We start from the raw sequence: 15795 nt of genomic DNA, 5'->3' as shown, positions 1-15795 counted from the left end.
GCATTAAGGTTCAGCTATGGTAAATTACTGAATTACTGAGTAAATTACTGAAAGCACACATACTCTCAAACACACAAACTGATAATGGGAAGGCAGTGTTATATATAAATAATATCTAGATTTTGTTTCTTTCCTTTCATCCAATCTCTCAATTGTTTGGATGAAGTTTAAAGCAGAAAATTAAAATAAAGAATCAGAAAATATTTCTTTCAGTATATAAGTATTATTTCAGATAAAGTCACGTCAATATACAAGGAAAACAAACATATGCTACAATATATAGAAAATGAACCTAAATGCTATGGATTAACTGAAGCTAAATCTTAGAGGTTAAATCCTAATGCTTAAAATTTACCAAGAAAATAAAAGGAATTTCTGAATCTCTACTAACCAGAGCTCTCGTATCTACCATATAGAGGATATGTGGCTCCAGAAATTATTAACCTTAAAATTATGGTATTCCTTAATGCCATGTATGACTAACTAATTCAATTATAATATCACCTGCCAACTCTAATCAGTTGAACATGGGATGCATTACTCCCATTCAAGGTCAGTTATGGGGAAAACATGGAAACACACATAGATGAAAAATTGTGTTTTCCAAAACAGAATATAAGTCCCTAGAAACCACACAATAGCAAACCTCGGATCAGGCTGGTCTGCAGAGCAACACTATGCATATTGACCAATTATAGGAAGTCTGCCTGCTGTTGTTCTTGGGATTCCCAATTAAAAGAAATTGCGTGAGCATATATTCTGTTTTATCACTTGATTTCTTTTCTGTGAATTAGAGAGATTACAATAAAATTTCCTATTGTCCTTCATCAATTGTATGCTTATTGCCTCCAAATTCCTAAGTAAGTGGAAAAGAACCTTTTGCCTCATAGCAAAATTCTTCTGACCAAAATGATGGACTTGAAAAGTCCATCATCATCTTTGTAGAGTTGAGACTTTTCCCCATTGCCCCAAATCACATGATCAAAATGGATTCTCTAGATAAAGATTTAGTCCTTAATGGTTTGTGCCTATCCAAGAGAGATGAACAAAATGAAGAATGCTTCTTTCGTGTGTCCTCAGAATTTAAAATCTTCCTTTTGAAAGTCTGTTCTCCTCTGTGGGTAGTCCTGATCTTCCTTCCTCAAGAAGAAAATACTATTTAGCCTTTTGGTTTGACATTCTAGGAAGGTATGAGATGGTAAACATTTTGTTTTTACTATGGTCAGAGCCATTTGCATCTATAAACCCTGAAGTATTCTATGCTAGGGAAAAAGATAACTCATCTCCCATAGTTCTCCTTTTGTCAATCTTTTACCAGCATTGAAGTTCCTGGACCATGTATAGTGTTGCTGTCTCAATTATAATAACATATCAAGGAGAATTTTAGGATTGAGGTCATTTGTCGAGAATTCTCTTAAAGGGTGGGTCTTGATTCAAACTCCAGCTCAAATATCAAAATTGATTTCTTTAGCAAACTGACTCAATCAGATTAGATCATTGCTAAGACTAACCTTGCTTAGGTAAAAGAGGTTAGTCTCTGTGACTTTTTCTTGTATTTCCAGCCTTTCTCAACAAATTCAAAGATAAACATTCCTTATATATTCCCGTGCCAATAAGGCCAATGTCCTAACTGCAGAGTGATATTTGATACTCCCAAAGTTTGTGCAGTCATTCTGTTCTCAGTAGACCATCCTTTATAGCTGCACCAAAACCAAACCTTCCATAAACACTGTGCCCTAAATTTCTATGAATGTGGATGTCATGATGCCTTTTTGCCATTAAAGCTACAACTTTCTTTAAGGTACAGCCTGATGCCATGCCTGTTTTAATTGTTGTCAATTGGTGGGTCTATGAGAAGCCAAACTTGAAATTCTGAAGTGCCCTATCTGCCAGAGGGGCACTTAAATGACACAAAACATTGAGAATGGATATGGGTATGGTGGAGCCCTCTTATTTAAGCCTGAAAAAAATGTTCAGATAGAGAATGCAACATTGGTGTATCCCACAAAAATGAAAGACAATTATAGCCCAATCCAGACTGGGATGGTGAGCAGGGTGCTTCAAAGGGCTTTCCCACAGGAAGCCCCAAAAGCAAAAAAAAACCAAACCCCTAAAAGCCTGCCAGAATCCCCCATAGGGGAAAGTGGAGATACGCCATGGAAAATGCGGTGTATCTCCAAAACCAATGCAAGGCAGCTAATTGGGCAGTGGAAACCGACTAAGATTGGCTCCACCCCGGGAATGCTCCTGCCACGTTGGCATGCTGACACAGAGTCAGGTGCTGCAACCCGGTGTCCAAGGGCCCAGCAACACCCAGGTGCCAGTGGATTTGCCCCTCCACTGGGTAAGTGAAACAGAGAGGCAAATCTGCATGCATAGGCCCAAACCACCTCAGGGGGGAGGATTTGCCCCCTCCTCTGGATTGGGCTGACCAAAAGGCAATTTCCATTAAAAGTTCCATTAAAATTACTAGAGTGTGATTCTGTTCCTACAAATCCTTTGCAGAGTTATGGTATGATGTCTTGAGTTATGAGATATCAAACCAGGAGTGTTGTTGATGCCAAAGTCTAACCTTTCTGCCCTTATAAGGCTGTTGCTTGGGGTTCAGCAGGCTTTAGTAATCAGCAAGGACATTTTCAATGATCTAATGATACGCAGATGGACAGGAGCTTATTGTCTATGTAATTAACCTTAATTTGTGAGTTCCTCAAAGTCATAGACTTATTGTTATGGATTATGAGATTGGTAGCTTGAAAAATACGAAGTGAAATGGAATAAGATTACATATATCTATCTATGCTTGGTACTATGCTTCTATATCTATCTGCGCTTGGTACTATGGCAAGGTTTCATAATATGATCCAGTTGTGTGTGATAGTCCTGTTGACACTGGACAGACTTTGCTGTCAACACTGGAAAAACAAGCATACAGTTTAACACTGTTCATGAGTAGTGTACAGTTTTATGCTCGGTTGCAAGTTATAAAGGTGCATACTAGGTTAAAGGCAATCTGCAAAGGCAAATTCTAAAAGATACTAATTATAATGAGAAAAATAAATAATCCATTTCCAAATATTCTTTGAGAAAAATAATATGAAGAATTGCCACACTTACCTTTATACAAGTTCGCATATCAGAAATCAACCCTATAAGCACAATTACTCCAGCACAGTGGATCTTCTGATGGTGAAGACACGTAAACAAGTTGTTGTACCAGGGACTTATTAAAATCACCCCCTTACAAAGTTAGGTTAATCAAATTTCTATGGGAATCTTCCTGACCAATAAAATAAAATAAATTAGCAACAGCCATGGCAGAAAGCTCAAACTTTTCAAGTGTATGAAATACTATTTCAAAAATCACTGGAGGGAGAAGAACTTATTTACACATTTACAGTTCAGTTTTGCAAAGGTAGTGGAACCAAGGAAAGGTAAAAACAAAACATAGAATTAAAGAAATAAAATTATGACACCAGCATCTTAAATAGTTCCACAGGTGTATTATTGTACAGTAAAACAAAAATAATCATTTCCCATTCTTCATTAAGAATTCTATTTATTTAAGGTAGATTACAACACTATTTCTTCTTTTGTATCATCCTTCTTTATAACTAGAAAGATTAATTTTCTTTCCAGATTTCAACTTTACTTCTGATATTTTGGTAAATGATCTCTTCTTCCATATTTATTATCTGTCATCTGAGGTTACCTTTATTAAAGTATCTTATATTTATAAACACACCCCAAATGTTCTGCCCTCAGCCAATTCACCTCTAATTGTAGATGACGCATCAGCACTGAGTCTTGGAAATGTTCCTGGTCCAAGGTTCACTACTATATTGGTACAGGGCCTCTAGTACAAACCATTAAGATTGGTCTGTAAATTTACCCTCTCCTCTCAGTGTCAATATTCATGGAAATCAAACATTGCATAGTGGTTAACATGTCAGACAAGGATCTTTTAGACCCAAGTTTGAATTCCTGTGACATGGAAGCCTGCTGAGTGACCTTTTGCCAGTCACACACTCTCTCAATCCCCTTCCACACATGCAAAATAATGCACTTCCAATCTACTTTCACAATTGTTTGCAAGTGGATTTTGCTATCCTGCACAGTAAAACCCAGCTGCAAAGTGCATTTAAAGTGGATGGAAAGTGCATTATTCTGCATGTGGGAAAGCGGCCTCAGTCTAATCTACCACACAGGGTTGTTGTGAGGATAAGAGAGATAACGAGATAAAAGAGAAGCGAGAACTATTGTAAAAACTACAGTAGAAAAGTACAGTAGAAAAGTACAGCTACCCAGACTGCTCAGTGTCTTCTTTGCAGGGGTGAGGTCAGGCATATCAGGTGAGGTGGGTATGGGTATATTCAGCATGGTGCAGTGGTGTCCAGTGTGGTGTAGTAGTGTAGTGGTTAAGAGCGGTGGACTCTGATCTGGTGAACCAGGTTTGATTCCCCAGTTTTCAACATGAAGCCTGATGGGTGACTTCGGGCTGGTCACAGTTCTCTCTCAGAATTCTCTCAGCCCCACCGACCTCACAAGGTGTCTCTTGTGGAGAGGGGAAGTGAAGCTGAGTGTAAGCTGCTTTGAGACTTAAAGGTAGAGAAAAGTGGAGTATAAAAATCAACTATCCTTTTTCTCCCTTTTTTATGCCATATACGGTGAGGCAGGATCAGACCAGGCATTCCTTTATTGTGCTATGTGTAGTCAGATCAATAATGTCCTTGCCTGCACCACATGGAGCAAGGGTTGTCAGCTGGCAGGCAGTGGATCACACATATCCTATGTGTGCTACAGGGTGGGGCGTGGTTGCCCTGGTGGACAGGGATGGCCGCTAGGCCATTGGCTCTGATGGCAAAACCAACCCTGCTAATGCAAACTTGCATTGACTAACAGTAATAGTCTCACGAAATGACTGGATCCAAAATGGCTTATTTTCTAATATTGTTACCTTTATTTAATCATGACTACAGACATCTTTCTATGCATTTAACTTCTTCGGGCAGCTTTGCCACTTTTGAGGTAGAAAGATTGTTTTTGTCAGAGAACTGAAGCTGTTAAACAAAATATATTTTCACATGAGCAATGAAAAATATGGAAGAAAGTAATTTCCCCCCAAAATATATATTATTGCCATGATGTACATAGTACTGATTGTCTTATACTGTTCTTTTAAAATCAAGATAGGGAGCCTGCTGAAAATAATTTAATATTCAGCAGCTAAGCAGCTTTTCTACTTGGGTAAGTAACAAAATTATTAATGGGCAGCAGTACCAGTTTTGCATCAAGTTCATCTTCACCACTGTAAGACTGTTCAAAATAATAACTTCAAATGTTTTCCTGAGGCTCTTTCAACATGGGCCAATAAAAGCAGGGGAAAGACGGATTACATGAACCCCCCCCCTTGACCCAGCCCCTTCGCATAGCTGGCTGTCCCGTGGACAGGCAATGTATTGGTGGGGACGTGCACCTTTGAAAACCCCAGGGGTGGGGGTGGGTGGGAACGCAGAGCAGATCTGCATTAGGATCGGGATCTGTGCAAAGTTCCCCCCAATCCAGGTTTTTTACTAGTGTTATTTCAGTTTAATTGGTCCATGTAGAAAGGGCCTGAATCATACATCAAGGAACAAGGTAAAAATATTGTAGCATGTTGCCATTGTTTTATAGGAAATGCTTTCTGAAATACCCCATTTTGGGGGGTATACCCTAATCCCTTTGTGTGACTGCAAGTGCCATTAGGTCACAACTGACATACAGCAATCTTGTAGGGTTGCATACAGAAACCTTGTAGGCATTCCTTGGTTGGCTCTCACTAAATTACTAGTCAGGACTGATCCTGTTTAGCTTCTGAGATCTGAAGAGAGTGCTAATTTAGCCTATCCAGGTCAGGGTAAATCCCTCTACCATTTCCAAATTATACTGTTGCATAACACAAGTATAGTAGATCAGGTATTTTACTGCTGTCTTCTAAAGCTATTGGAGGCTATTTCAGCTACAACAACTCCACACAAGAATCATAACTTATTATCAGGAATATTAGCAAATCAGTTAAGGAAGCCATCAGAACACCTTATCTATCCAGGAATACAAATCAAAACCAAAACCAAAATAAAACTCCGTAACTGCCATTAAAGTCTGAAATTGGAGCAGCACAATTAATAAATGATCACCATCCTTATAATTTATATAGAGAGAAAGTTCAAGGCATTTCACAAGTAGTATCTTGCACAACTTCAGGGATTACCATTTATTCATTTGTTGCATTTGTACATTGCTCTTCCTTCATAGACCTCAAAATAGAGTTTTAGCCTCACAATAATTGCATGCATAGTACTTCACAATGACATTCTACTTTCCACTCCAGAGCAAATTTACCCAAGTAAATTAATTTTGTTGTAGATTTAACCAAACCCCTGCTGAAAGGCCTTTATTTCAGCTGTTGTAAATGTGGGCAGGGAAATGCCGCCTTCTCCATTCTGTAAGGAAAAACCCTGGCACATATTTTATCTCTCTAATGCAAAGTCAATTTCTAGTATCAAAGTTTATCTGGGGTACACATAAAGCAAGAATTAAATATCAAATAATGTGCAATGAAACCCAAAGAGGAGGTTTAGGGCTCCCAAATTTAGAACTTTACCACAAAGCTGCAGATCTGTTCTGGTTTAAAGATTGGTTAACACTAGAAGATGCAAAATTGCTTAATTTAGAGAGACGGGATCTATTTTATAGGTGGCATCATGTTATACAGAAGGGACAGAAATCAAACATTTCATGGATCATACCATTAGAAAATCTATATAGAAAATTTGGGAGAATTATAGAAAAGAAAATATGCTTAGAACTCCCAGTTGGGTATCCCCATATAAAGAAGTCATATTAAAAGTGAATTACAAAAATAATATAGTGGGATATAGTGATATATTAATTAAAATAGGATTAGACTTTAAATTAAAAGATAGAAATTAAATCACAATAAATAACGAACAATGCCATTGGTTCATCTACAAACAACTATCAGAAAAATTTAAGAGGATTTGAATTAGAAGAAGCAGAGCTTTGGAAAATACTAAAGGATGGGAGAAAAGGAGCTGTAAGTAAAATATATAAATGTTACAAAAAGACTTAGGATAAGAGCAAGTTAAGATCTACATGGTAAGATGGGCTCAGGACTTTAATAGAATAATACAGCTAGAATCATGGGAAAAAGCTGGGAAAGAATTAAAGTTCACTTATTGTACCTAAAAGAGAATTTTTACAAAATAATGTACAGATGGTACCTATGTCCAAGTAAGCTAGCCTTAATGTATAAAGGAGCCTCTTCTCAATGCTGGAGGTGCAAAAAAAAAAAGAGGATCCATCTATCATATGTGATGGAACTGTACAATAATTAGAGATTTTTGGCTGGAAACATATAGAATTATAACAAATATTTTAGGTACTAACTTAAAATTACAACCAGAATTGTTTCTGTTAAACATGGTAGATATTAATATGGAGAAGAAATGTAAAATTCTGCTTTTATATATAGTTACGGCAGCCAGAATGCTGAGTGCACAGAACTTGAAAAAGACAAATGCCCCTGCTGATAAAAGATTGGACTTTATTGGTGATTGACTTTGCTTCTCTCGACAAATTATCGGGTATATTAAAAAATAAGAATTATCGGGTATATTATCGGGTATATTAAAAAATAAGAAAAAATAAAAATAAGGGAGATTGCAGAGAAGCTGAATGAATTCTTTGCATCTGTCTTCACCCAAGAGGAGGTGAGGACAATTCCTGCACCTGAACCAAGCTTCTTAGGAGGCGAATCTGAGGAACTAGCGAAGATAGTGGTAGACAAGGAAGAAGTTCTGGCAGCCATTGATAAACTAAATGCTACCAAATCCCCTGGCCCAGATTGCATTAATCCAAGAGTTCTTAAAGAGCTCAAGCATGAAATCGCTTGATCCTTCCTCACTTTTAATATGGCAACTTATCCCTGAAATCAGGGTTCCATCCCCTGAGAGGACTGAAGAGAGATGGCCAAAGATGTTTCACACCAATCTTTAAGAAAGGATCTAGGGGGAACCCAGGAAATTACAGGCCAGTCAGTTTGACATCTGTTCCTGGTAAATTAGTAGAATCTATCATTAAAGATAAAATTATAAAACATGTAGAAAAGCAAGACCTGTCAGAGCAGAGAGTCAGCATGGCTTTTGCAGAGGCAAATCCTGTCTTACAAACTTACTAGAGTTCTTTGAGGGTGTAAACAGGCATGTGGATACGGAGGAACCAGTGGACATTGTCTACTTGGATTTCCAAAAGACTTTTGACAAAGTTCCCTCACCAGAGACTATTGAGAAAACTTCATGCAATGAAGGAATAAGAGGGGAAGTCCTCCTATGGATTAAAAACTGGTTGAGAAACAGGAAGCAAAGATGGGTGTAAATGGGAAATTCTCACAATGGAGAGATGTAGGGGTGGTGTCCCCCAAGGATCCGTTTTGGGACCAGTGCTCTTTAACCTATTCATAAATGACCTGGAAGTAGGGGTGGGTAGCGTGGTGGCCAAGTTTGCAGATGATACCAAATTATGTAGTGTGGTGAGAACCGCAAAGGATTGCGAAGAGCTCCAAGCGGACCTTGATAAATTAGGTGAGTGGGCTCAGAAATGGCAAATGCAGTTCAATGTAGCAAAATGTAAAGTGATGCACATAGGGGCAAAAAATCCAAACTTCACATACACGCTACAGGGGTCAGTGCTATCAGTCACAGACCAGGAAAGGGATTTGGGCATCTTAGTTGATAGTTCCTTGGGAATTTGTCTACAATTTACACCTAGCAAGCTGGGTACTCATTTTACCTACCTTGGAAGGATGGAAGGCTGAGTCAACCTTGAGCCAGCTAACTGAAACCGATTTTTGTTGGGATTGAACTCAGGTTGTGATTCCCTGTGAGGACAGCTTTGATTGCAGTACTGCAACCTACCATAGGGCTTCTTGTATAATCTACATTAGCAAAGAAAAATTGAATTCTAGCCCAGTGGCTCATCACAAAATGACATTTCTTACGGCAAACTGGGTCTGTGTACCTTTTGCAACAGTGAGTTGTCTAAGGCCTCAAGAACAACTTCACAGTAGACCTCATATGCAATCTATTGATCTAGCATAGTGACTGTAGCTCCTCAGAAGCATATCCTCAATGAGAAGTTCAATAATGACAAACTTCCCTAGAAAAGAGTTTTCCTGCCACTACCAACTGATATGCGTTCTAGATCATTTCATGCACAATAATATCCAATATGTCTGGCCAGAGGCCTGGGTGAACAGAGAGTGCAGCCCAGAACATTTCTCAGTTTGTTCTGCAGCATATAGTGGTTCTAAGGCAGACTGGAATTCCTTGGAAAATAAGTTGCCAAATCTTTTTGATGCTATAAAGGCTGAAAATCACATTTCCAGCAAGCACATTATTGTGGCTCTCGTTAGCCATGTCAAACATTCTTTTACTACTTCAAAAACATTTTGACTTGTTATATTTCATATAAAACAAAGAGAACAGGAAAAGTTATGTTTCCTTCACTGTTGCATAGAAAACTGCATTAGAACCCATTTGAAGAATAATAATAAGCATATAGAAAAAGAAAGTGAAACTTAGAGCAAAAAGAACAAAACAATGCAATTATTCTACTGAAAAATTGAACTTATGACAATAAAGCTGCAAAAAATTAGCAGTACAATGGTTTCTTAACAGCCCAATCCATCGTGGGGCTGAGAGTTCTGTGGAGGTGCCATAACCACTCCTCTGGTGTAAATGCCATGTGCACTGGTAGTGCAGGGATGGTGGAGCAGCATTGGTACAATTTCCTCCACCAGCACGAAATGGGGCAAACCCAGCTGAGGGGCTGACATCAATCAATTCCCTGAGCCCTCTGGGCCTGGGAATGCCTATTCAGGCAGACATAAACTTGCTAAAATGGTGACACAGTTTGTAGAGATGAATACAGTGTGTGCAAAACACACACCTATATTAGTGAAGTCATGCCTCCAGGGCCCAAGTGCCTCTGGAAATCAACCAATGCCAACTGATTGTGAGAAATCAGAAGGAAGTCCAGCCCCTGCAGGAGTAGCCAATAGGCACATCTCAATGCCCTCAAATCATCCCTCATTCTGCAAACACCCTCCAGCAAGTAAGGCTAGGATGCTTCTCAACAACCAGTAGAGGTGTGGACTTAGGATGTGAGTTGGGCTCATTTGGTGGACACACTGTTGTCTAAAAAGTATACAAACAGCAGAATGCAGGAACCCACTGGGCACTGGACTGTTATATGACACCATGGCCTGCATGGAAAACAAAATCCCCACAAGATAGGGACAAGCCATCTGTCAGGATTGCCTTTGCAGAGTTCTGGCCCTTTGCACCCAGATGACAGTATCCCCATAGCTACTGGACAGGTTTGCTGGCACCCCCTAAGGTGAGAAGACATGCCATTGATGGCCGCCATGTTCCCAGGGCTGACAACAATGGGGCAGCCTGGCAGGGTGGCCACATGGCAGGACTCCCAGGCTAATACCCAGGGGGCAGCACAGTGTGCCCAGGGAATCTCAGGGATAGGGGGACTGGGAAAGGCAAAAAAGCAGTAACATGAGCCTCATTATTTATTTTATTTATTTTTATTTTATTAAATTTCTATACCGCCCTTCCCCGAAGGGCTCAGGGCGGTGTCATCATACATATAACAATTAAAATCCAATTCACCCCCAATCCCAGTTAAAAACATATACAAATTATAAAATTCAAAGTTGAGATGGCGATTAAAATTGTTTCCCCTTCCCCATTCCTACCCCCCCACAGGAGGCCAGTTTTTCCACAAAAGTGAGATGTTATCCCGGCTGGCCAAATGCCTGGCGGAACATTGGCAGTATACCCCCCAAGGAGGGAGGATCTTTCAGCACAAGGGCTGTGTGGGAGCAGGGTCCCCACAGTGACAGTTCAAGAGTGTTATAGTGTTACCCAAATTAGTGAGGTCTGTCTTGTTTTAGCTTGGGGAATTAGCAGGGACAGATCTTGCAATGTGAGAATCTATGAAACTCACCATAGAATAAAAATTTGATCTCCATATATCCTCAGGGTATTCTAATCGAATCAAACACACTGTTTCCATCCTTAAGCAGGAGAGAAATTTGTTCCCAGTATGGGACGAGGGAGAAAGCACTGTGGCTAGTGGTAGCCTGTATATTCAGTTATTTTATCTTTTTGTAAGTACAATTCCTTGCTAATGAGCATGTGAATACTGAGCCTCAAAGCAAGTGAATTTTCTCATAATCCACAGGTGGACAACCTTCAGCTAATCACACTCTCAGTCTAACCTACCTTTATAGCATTGTTGTGAGAATTAAAATGGAGAGGAGAACCATGCAAGCAGCTGTTGGACCCAGTGGGGAAAAGGATGGGGTATAAACAAAAAAACATTTTTCAAGTGACCCTCCTGGGCCCCTTTTGCTCTTGCAGAATAATGCATTTTCAATCCACTTTCAATCCACTTTGCAGCTGAATTTTACTGTGCGGAACAGCAAAATCCACTTGCAAACAATTGTGAAAGTGGATTGGAAGTGCATTGTTCTACACTGTTATCCAGGTCGACAACAATGACCTACAGGAGTTGAATGGCATTCCTGCGGTGCTCAAGTGTCAAGACCCAGACTTGTTCAGTCCTTGAATATGGAATAAGGATATGGGGTTAGTGATATAAAGTTGAAAAATCACAACATTGAAAGTGGTACATATCTGTGGGGAAAAAAAATCACTATTTACCACAGCAGCATTCACTGTTACCCAAAACTTTATCACAATAATACCATTCATCTTTCTGAGAAGAAAAAAATAACATGTCGATAGTTGATAATAGGGCTGGGCTTCCTGAAGTTTACTGTTTTGCATGATAATTGGGCAAGCTGTCAAGGCCCTGGCATCCAGCACAGGCCACAGATTTAGAGTTAGCAGGTTGGCTCTTCAAAGATCCCCTTTTAGGGAACAGGTAACTAACACATGTTAAGAGGGACTACTACCTATGGAACTGTCTTGCATTGTTCCATGGTCACAAACTGCTTCTTTTTCTCAGAATCATTTGATAGTTTAGTTAGGAAATTCATTGTAGCTACAGACTAAGATCAAGGAGATCCAATTTATTTATTTATTTAAATCCTTCTGCACCTATAAATGTCATTGAACAACCCTAGATCCATCAATATTTCTCAACTTAAACTACTTGACAGTGCTGGGGTTAGGATCAAGTATGGATGGGGCAGACAGATTTATATATATATCACCCTTCGAGTGCCTTGAAAACAGAGCAGGACAAAAATGAAAGGCACAGGTAATGCAGTCAACTGCTTACAAAGAATACAGGATCAGCATGCTCTTGTTCTTTGTTTATTCGTTGTTTCAAAAATTCCTCCTTCAAGATGTTGTTGACAGCCTTTCCTTCAACTTATTGCTCTTCAGAAGAAAGAGCCACTTTTGTTGGAGAAAGGCTACTTAAAGTGGAACATGGCTTCAAACTTTGCTGAGAGAAATGGTGTGATACAGGCCATATATTTTTACCATTATCTTTTGTCACGAAGGCTATATTTTTATTTTATCAAACAGCATATGATGGTAAGTACAAGTTAAAAACTTGGGAGTAATGGGAGACTGAGAATACAGCAACATGACATTCAAAAGGCAAAACAATCATTCTTGAGTGTAGAAAATATTCATGACAGGAATGAAGTACAACAATAAAAAATAAAAGAAGGCAAAGCCACAAAACTGCAGAAAGAATAAGATTACATAGAATATTATAGTTTTACATTTATGCATTTGGGGGCTTTAAAATTACACACTAAGCACTCACAACACATTCCTATGGAATATTATTTGAACAAGTTTAGACTGAAGTAATATTGAATAAGACTGAAATGTTAGAAGACCACTGTGGCTTCTAATTTCAATTCAATTCATTAGACTTCATGTCTAATCAGTCTGAAACATATATTTTCTGTCTCCTTTTTCATAACTGATGTTAGATTATAGGCCAAATACAGGTTGAAAATTGGAATTGGTTTGTCCAGACATGTATTGAAAACTAGTCTGAACAAAAATAACTTGAAATATGTTTAAATATTTGAAAACCAACACTGTTCATTATTGTTTATTTTTAAAGGACTGGGATCAAGTATATTGCTTTTTAAACTGTGATTTTATTGTTTACTATTATTGTTCACCATCCTGAGGGTGGTCTAGAAATTAAATAAATAAATTAATTAATTAATTAAAAAAGAGACTAGTATGGACCAGAAGCAGATCTCTGCTCAATACTTCATAGGTTTTCTGCAGAATCCTAACCACCACCATTTTAAAAAAGTATTTGACTATGCCTACACAGCAGAAATCTATAAGGTTGATACAAAAAAATATGTTGCCTTAAAAAAATTAGCTTGATGGGGAAATGAGCAGTACCAATAGATGGTGGAATGAATGAGAATGAGAAAGAATATAAAGGAAATCTATACTTGAAAGCTACTTGGATTTTACAGATCGAACAACAGATCAAACAACAGAATGGTTCAACATATAGAGAAATTAAGGGAAAGACACCTAAACAACAACAAACTCTAGCTTTTTTCTACAAATCTTGTTGTCTGCTAACAGAGCTAACCAGAGGCGTTCCTCCCATTGGGCAAAGTGGGCCACTGCAGGTTCGTTTGTGGGATTTTTTGTATTTTCAGCACCAAAATCTCAGGGATGTTTCTGGATACTCTCCTGATGCTATCATCCAGGTTTGGTGAGGTTTGGTTCAGGGAGTCCAAAGTTATGGACTCCCAAAGGGGGTGCCCCATTGTTTCCAATGGGAGCTAATAGGAGATGAGGCTACACCTTTTGAGGGTCCATAGCTTTGGACCCCCTGAACCAAACTTCACCAAACCTGGGAGGTATCATCAGGAGAGTCTCTTACTGATACTAGTCAGGTTTTGTGAAGTTTGGTCCACGGGTTCCAAATCTATGGACTCGCAAAAGGGGTGCCCTATCACCCATTGTTTCCAATGGGAGCTAACAGAAGATGGGGGCTACACTTTTGAGGGTCCATAACTTTGGACCCCCTGAACCAAACTTCACAAAACCTGGGTGGTATCATTAGGAGAGTCTCCTAAAGATACCCTGAAAGTTTGGTGCTGCTAGCTTAACAATTGCACCCCTTACAGCAGGCACTCCCAAATTTCCCCAGATTTTCCTATTAAATCCCCCCTTGGCATGGATTGAAAGGGAGAATCTGAGGTCCCCAGTGTAAACATTGAAAGTGATGCTGTTTAAGGGTGGGGGAGAATCAACCCCAAAATAACATCACTTTCAATGTTGTTTAAAGTGGGAACCCCAAATTCTCTCTTTAAGGTGGATTTAAAAGGAGAATCTGGGCTCCCTAGTTTAAACACCATTGAAAATGATGCTGTTTGGGTGTGGATTCCAGCATCACTTGTTTAAACTATGGAGCCCAGATTCTCCTTTTAAATCCACCTTAAAGGGAGAATTTGGGGTTCCCAGTTTAAATAACATTGAAAGTGATGCTGTTTCCCCCAATTGGGGGGACTGGATACAACACCATAAAATGTTTTCATAAAGTAATAAAACATTTTGAAAATGTTTTCAAAAATTATTTCTGCTGTGTGGCATGGCCTATTGCTGTGTTCAGATTTGTGAGCTGGGGCATGTTCTAATGTGATGGTGACTTTGAAATGACCTGGTATAAAAAATAATTGCTTGGTCACAGTGGGGGAGGGTGGCTGCCCATGCGGGGTGCCAAGCTTTAGTTTGCCTAGATACGCCACTGGGCGTAGCTACAAGGGGGCCAGGGGGTGCACATTGCACCGGGCACACACCTGGGGGGCATCCAACTCAGGTTTTGCCCAGGGCTCCAGTTTGCCTAGTTACACCACTGGAGTTAACTTGCAGTCAGTACTGAATGTGTACTCCTCCTCCCCAATCGTCTACAATTTTCATATTTAAACTTTTTAGGAGAATAGAAAAACAATCATATACAAGCTAACATTGTGTAATCATCAGAGCGTCAGGCTAGGGCAGTGGTTCTCAACCCCTTTGGGGGTCAAATGACCCTTTCACAGGGGTCACCTAAGACCATCGGGAAAACAGCCTTTTTATATTTTACATACACCAATTTTATGGTTGGGGGTCACCACAACATGAGGGACTGTATTAAAGGGTCGTGGCATTAGGAAGCTTGAGAACCACTGGGCTAGGGTATTAATCCCCACTCTGCCTGAAAGCTTGTTGGATAACCTTGGGCTAGTCACATAAAATCTGCCTAATCTACCCCACAGGATTGTTTTGAAGATAAAATAGAGAACACCATAAACTGCTTTGGATCTCCACTGGTGAGAAAGGCAGGGTGTAAATTAAATAAATAAATCTGGATTTGGCATTGGTGTTACAGGAACATGTGATATTATTGGCTCTATAATCATCACATTAAAATACAATATTAATGCTTTAAAAAGCCAATTGGTGAACTATCCAGAGAGCCTGACATTCAAATATTTATGTTCTATGTAGTGATTTTTAAAAAAATGTTTACCCATTAATAATTGCACAGGAACTCACATGATGTATACCTTTGAGGAACAGATTTCAATCTCAGCTGAGGAAAAGGCTTTGAGGAACAGATTTCAATCTCAGCTGTGGAAAAGGCTTTAATCTTTTTAAAAATGTTTTTGAAGATTAATAAAACATCATAGTATAGAGTGCAGATGCATACCATGAG

The 15795-nt window shown here is 39.2% G+C and overlaps 1 protein-coding gene across 12 annotated transcripts in view; it reads right to left on the bottom strand.

Moving 5' to 3' along the window:
• Positions 1–15795, bottom strand: part of GPHN (gephyrin) — a 403230-nt gene that overhangs the window by 227851 nt on the left and 159584 nt on the right. The gene's annotated exons all lie outside the window — the stretch shown is intronic.

The sequence above is a fragment of the Sphaerodactylus townsendi genome, linkage group LG02 (assembly GCF_021028975.2).
Source record: "Sphaerodactylus townsendi isolate TG3544 linkage group LG02, MPM_Stown_v2.3, whole genome shotgun sequence".
Classification (NCBI taxonomy): domain Eukaryota; kingdom Metazoa; phylum Chordata; class Lepidosauria; order Squamata; family Sphaerodactylidae; genus Sphaerodactylus; species Sphaerodactylus townsendi.
This window is presented reverse-complemented; position numbering and strand designations above follow the sequence as displayed.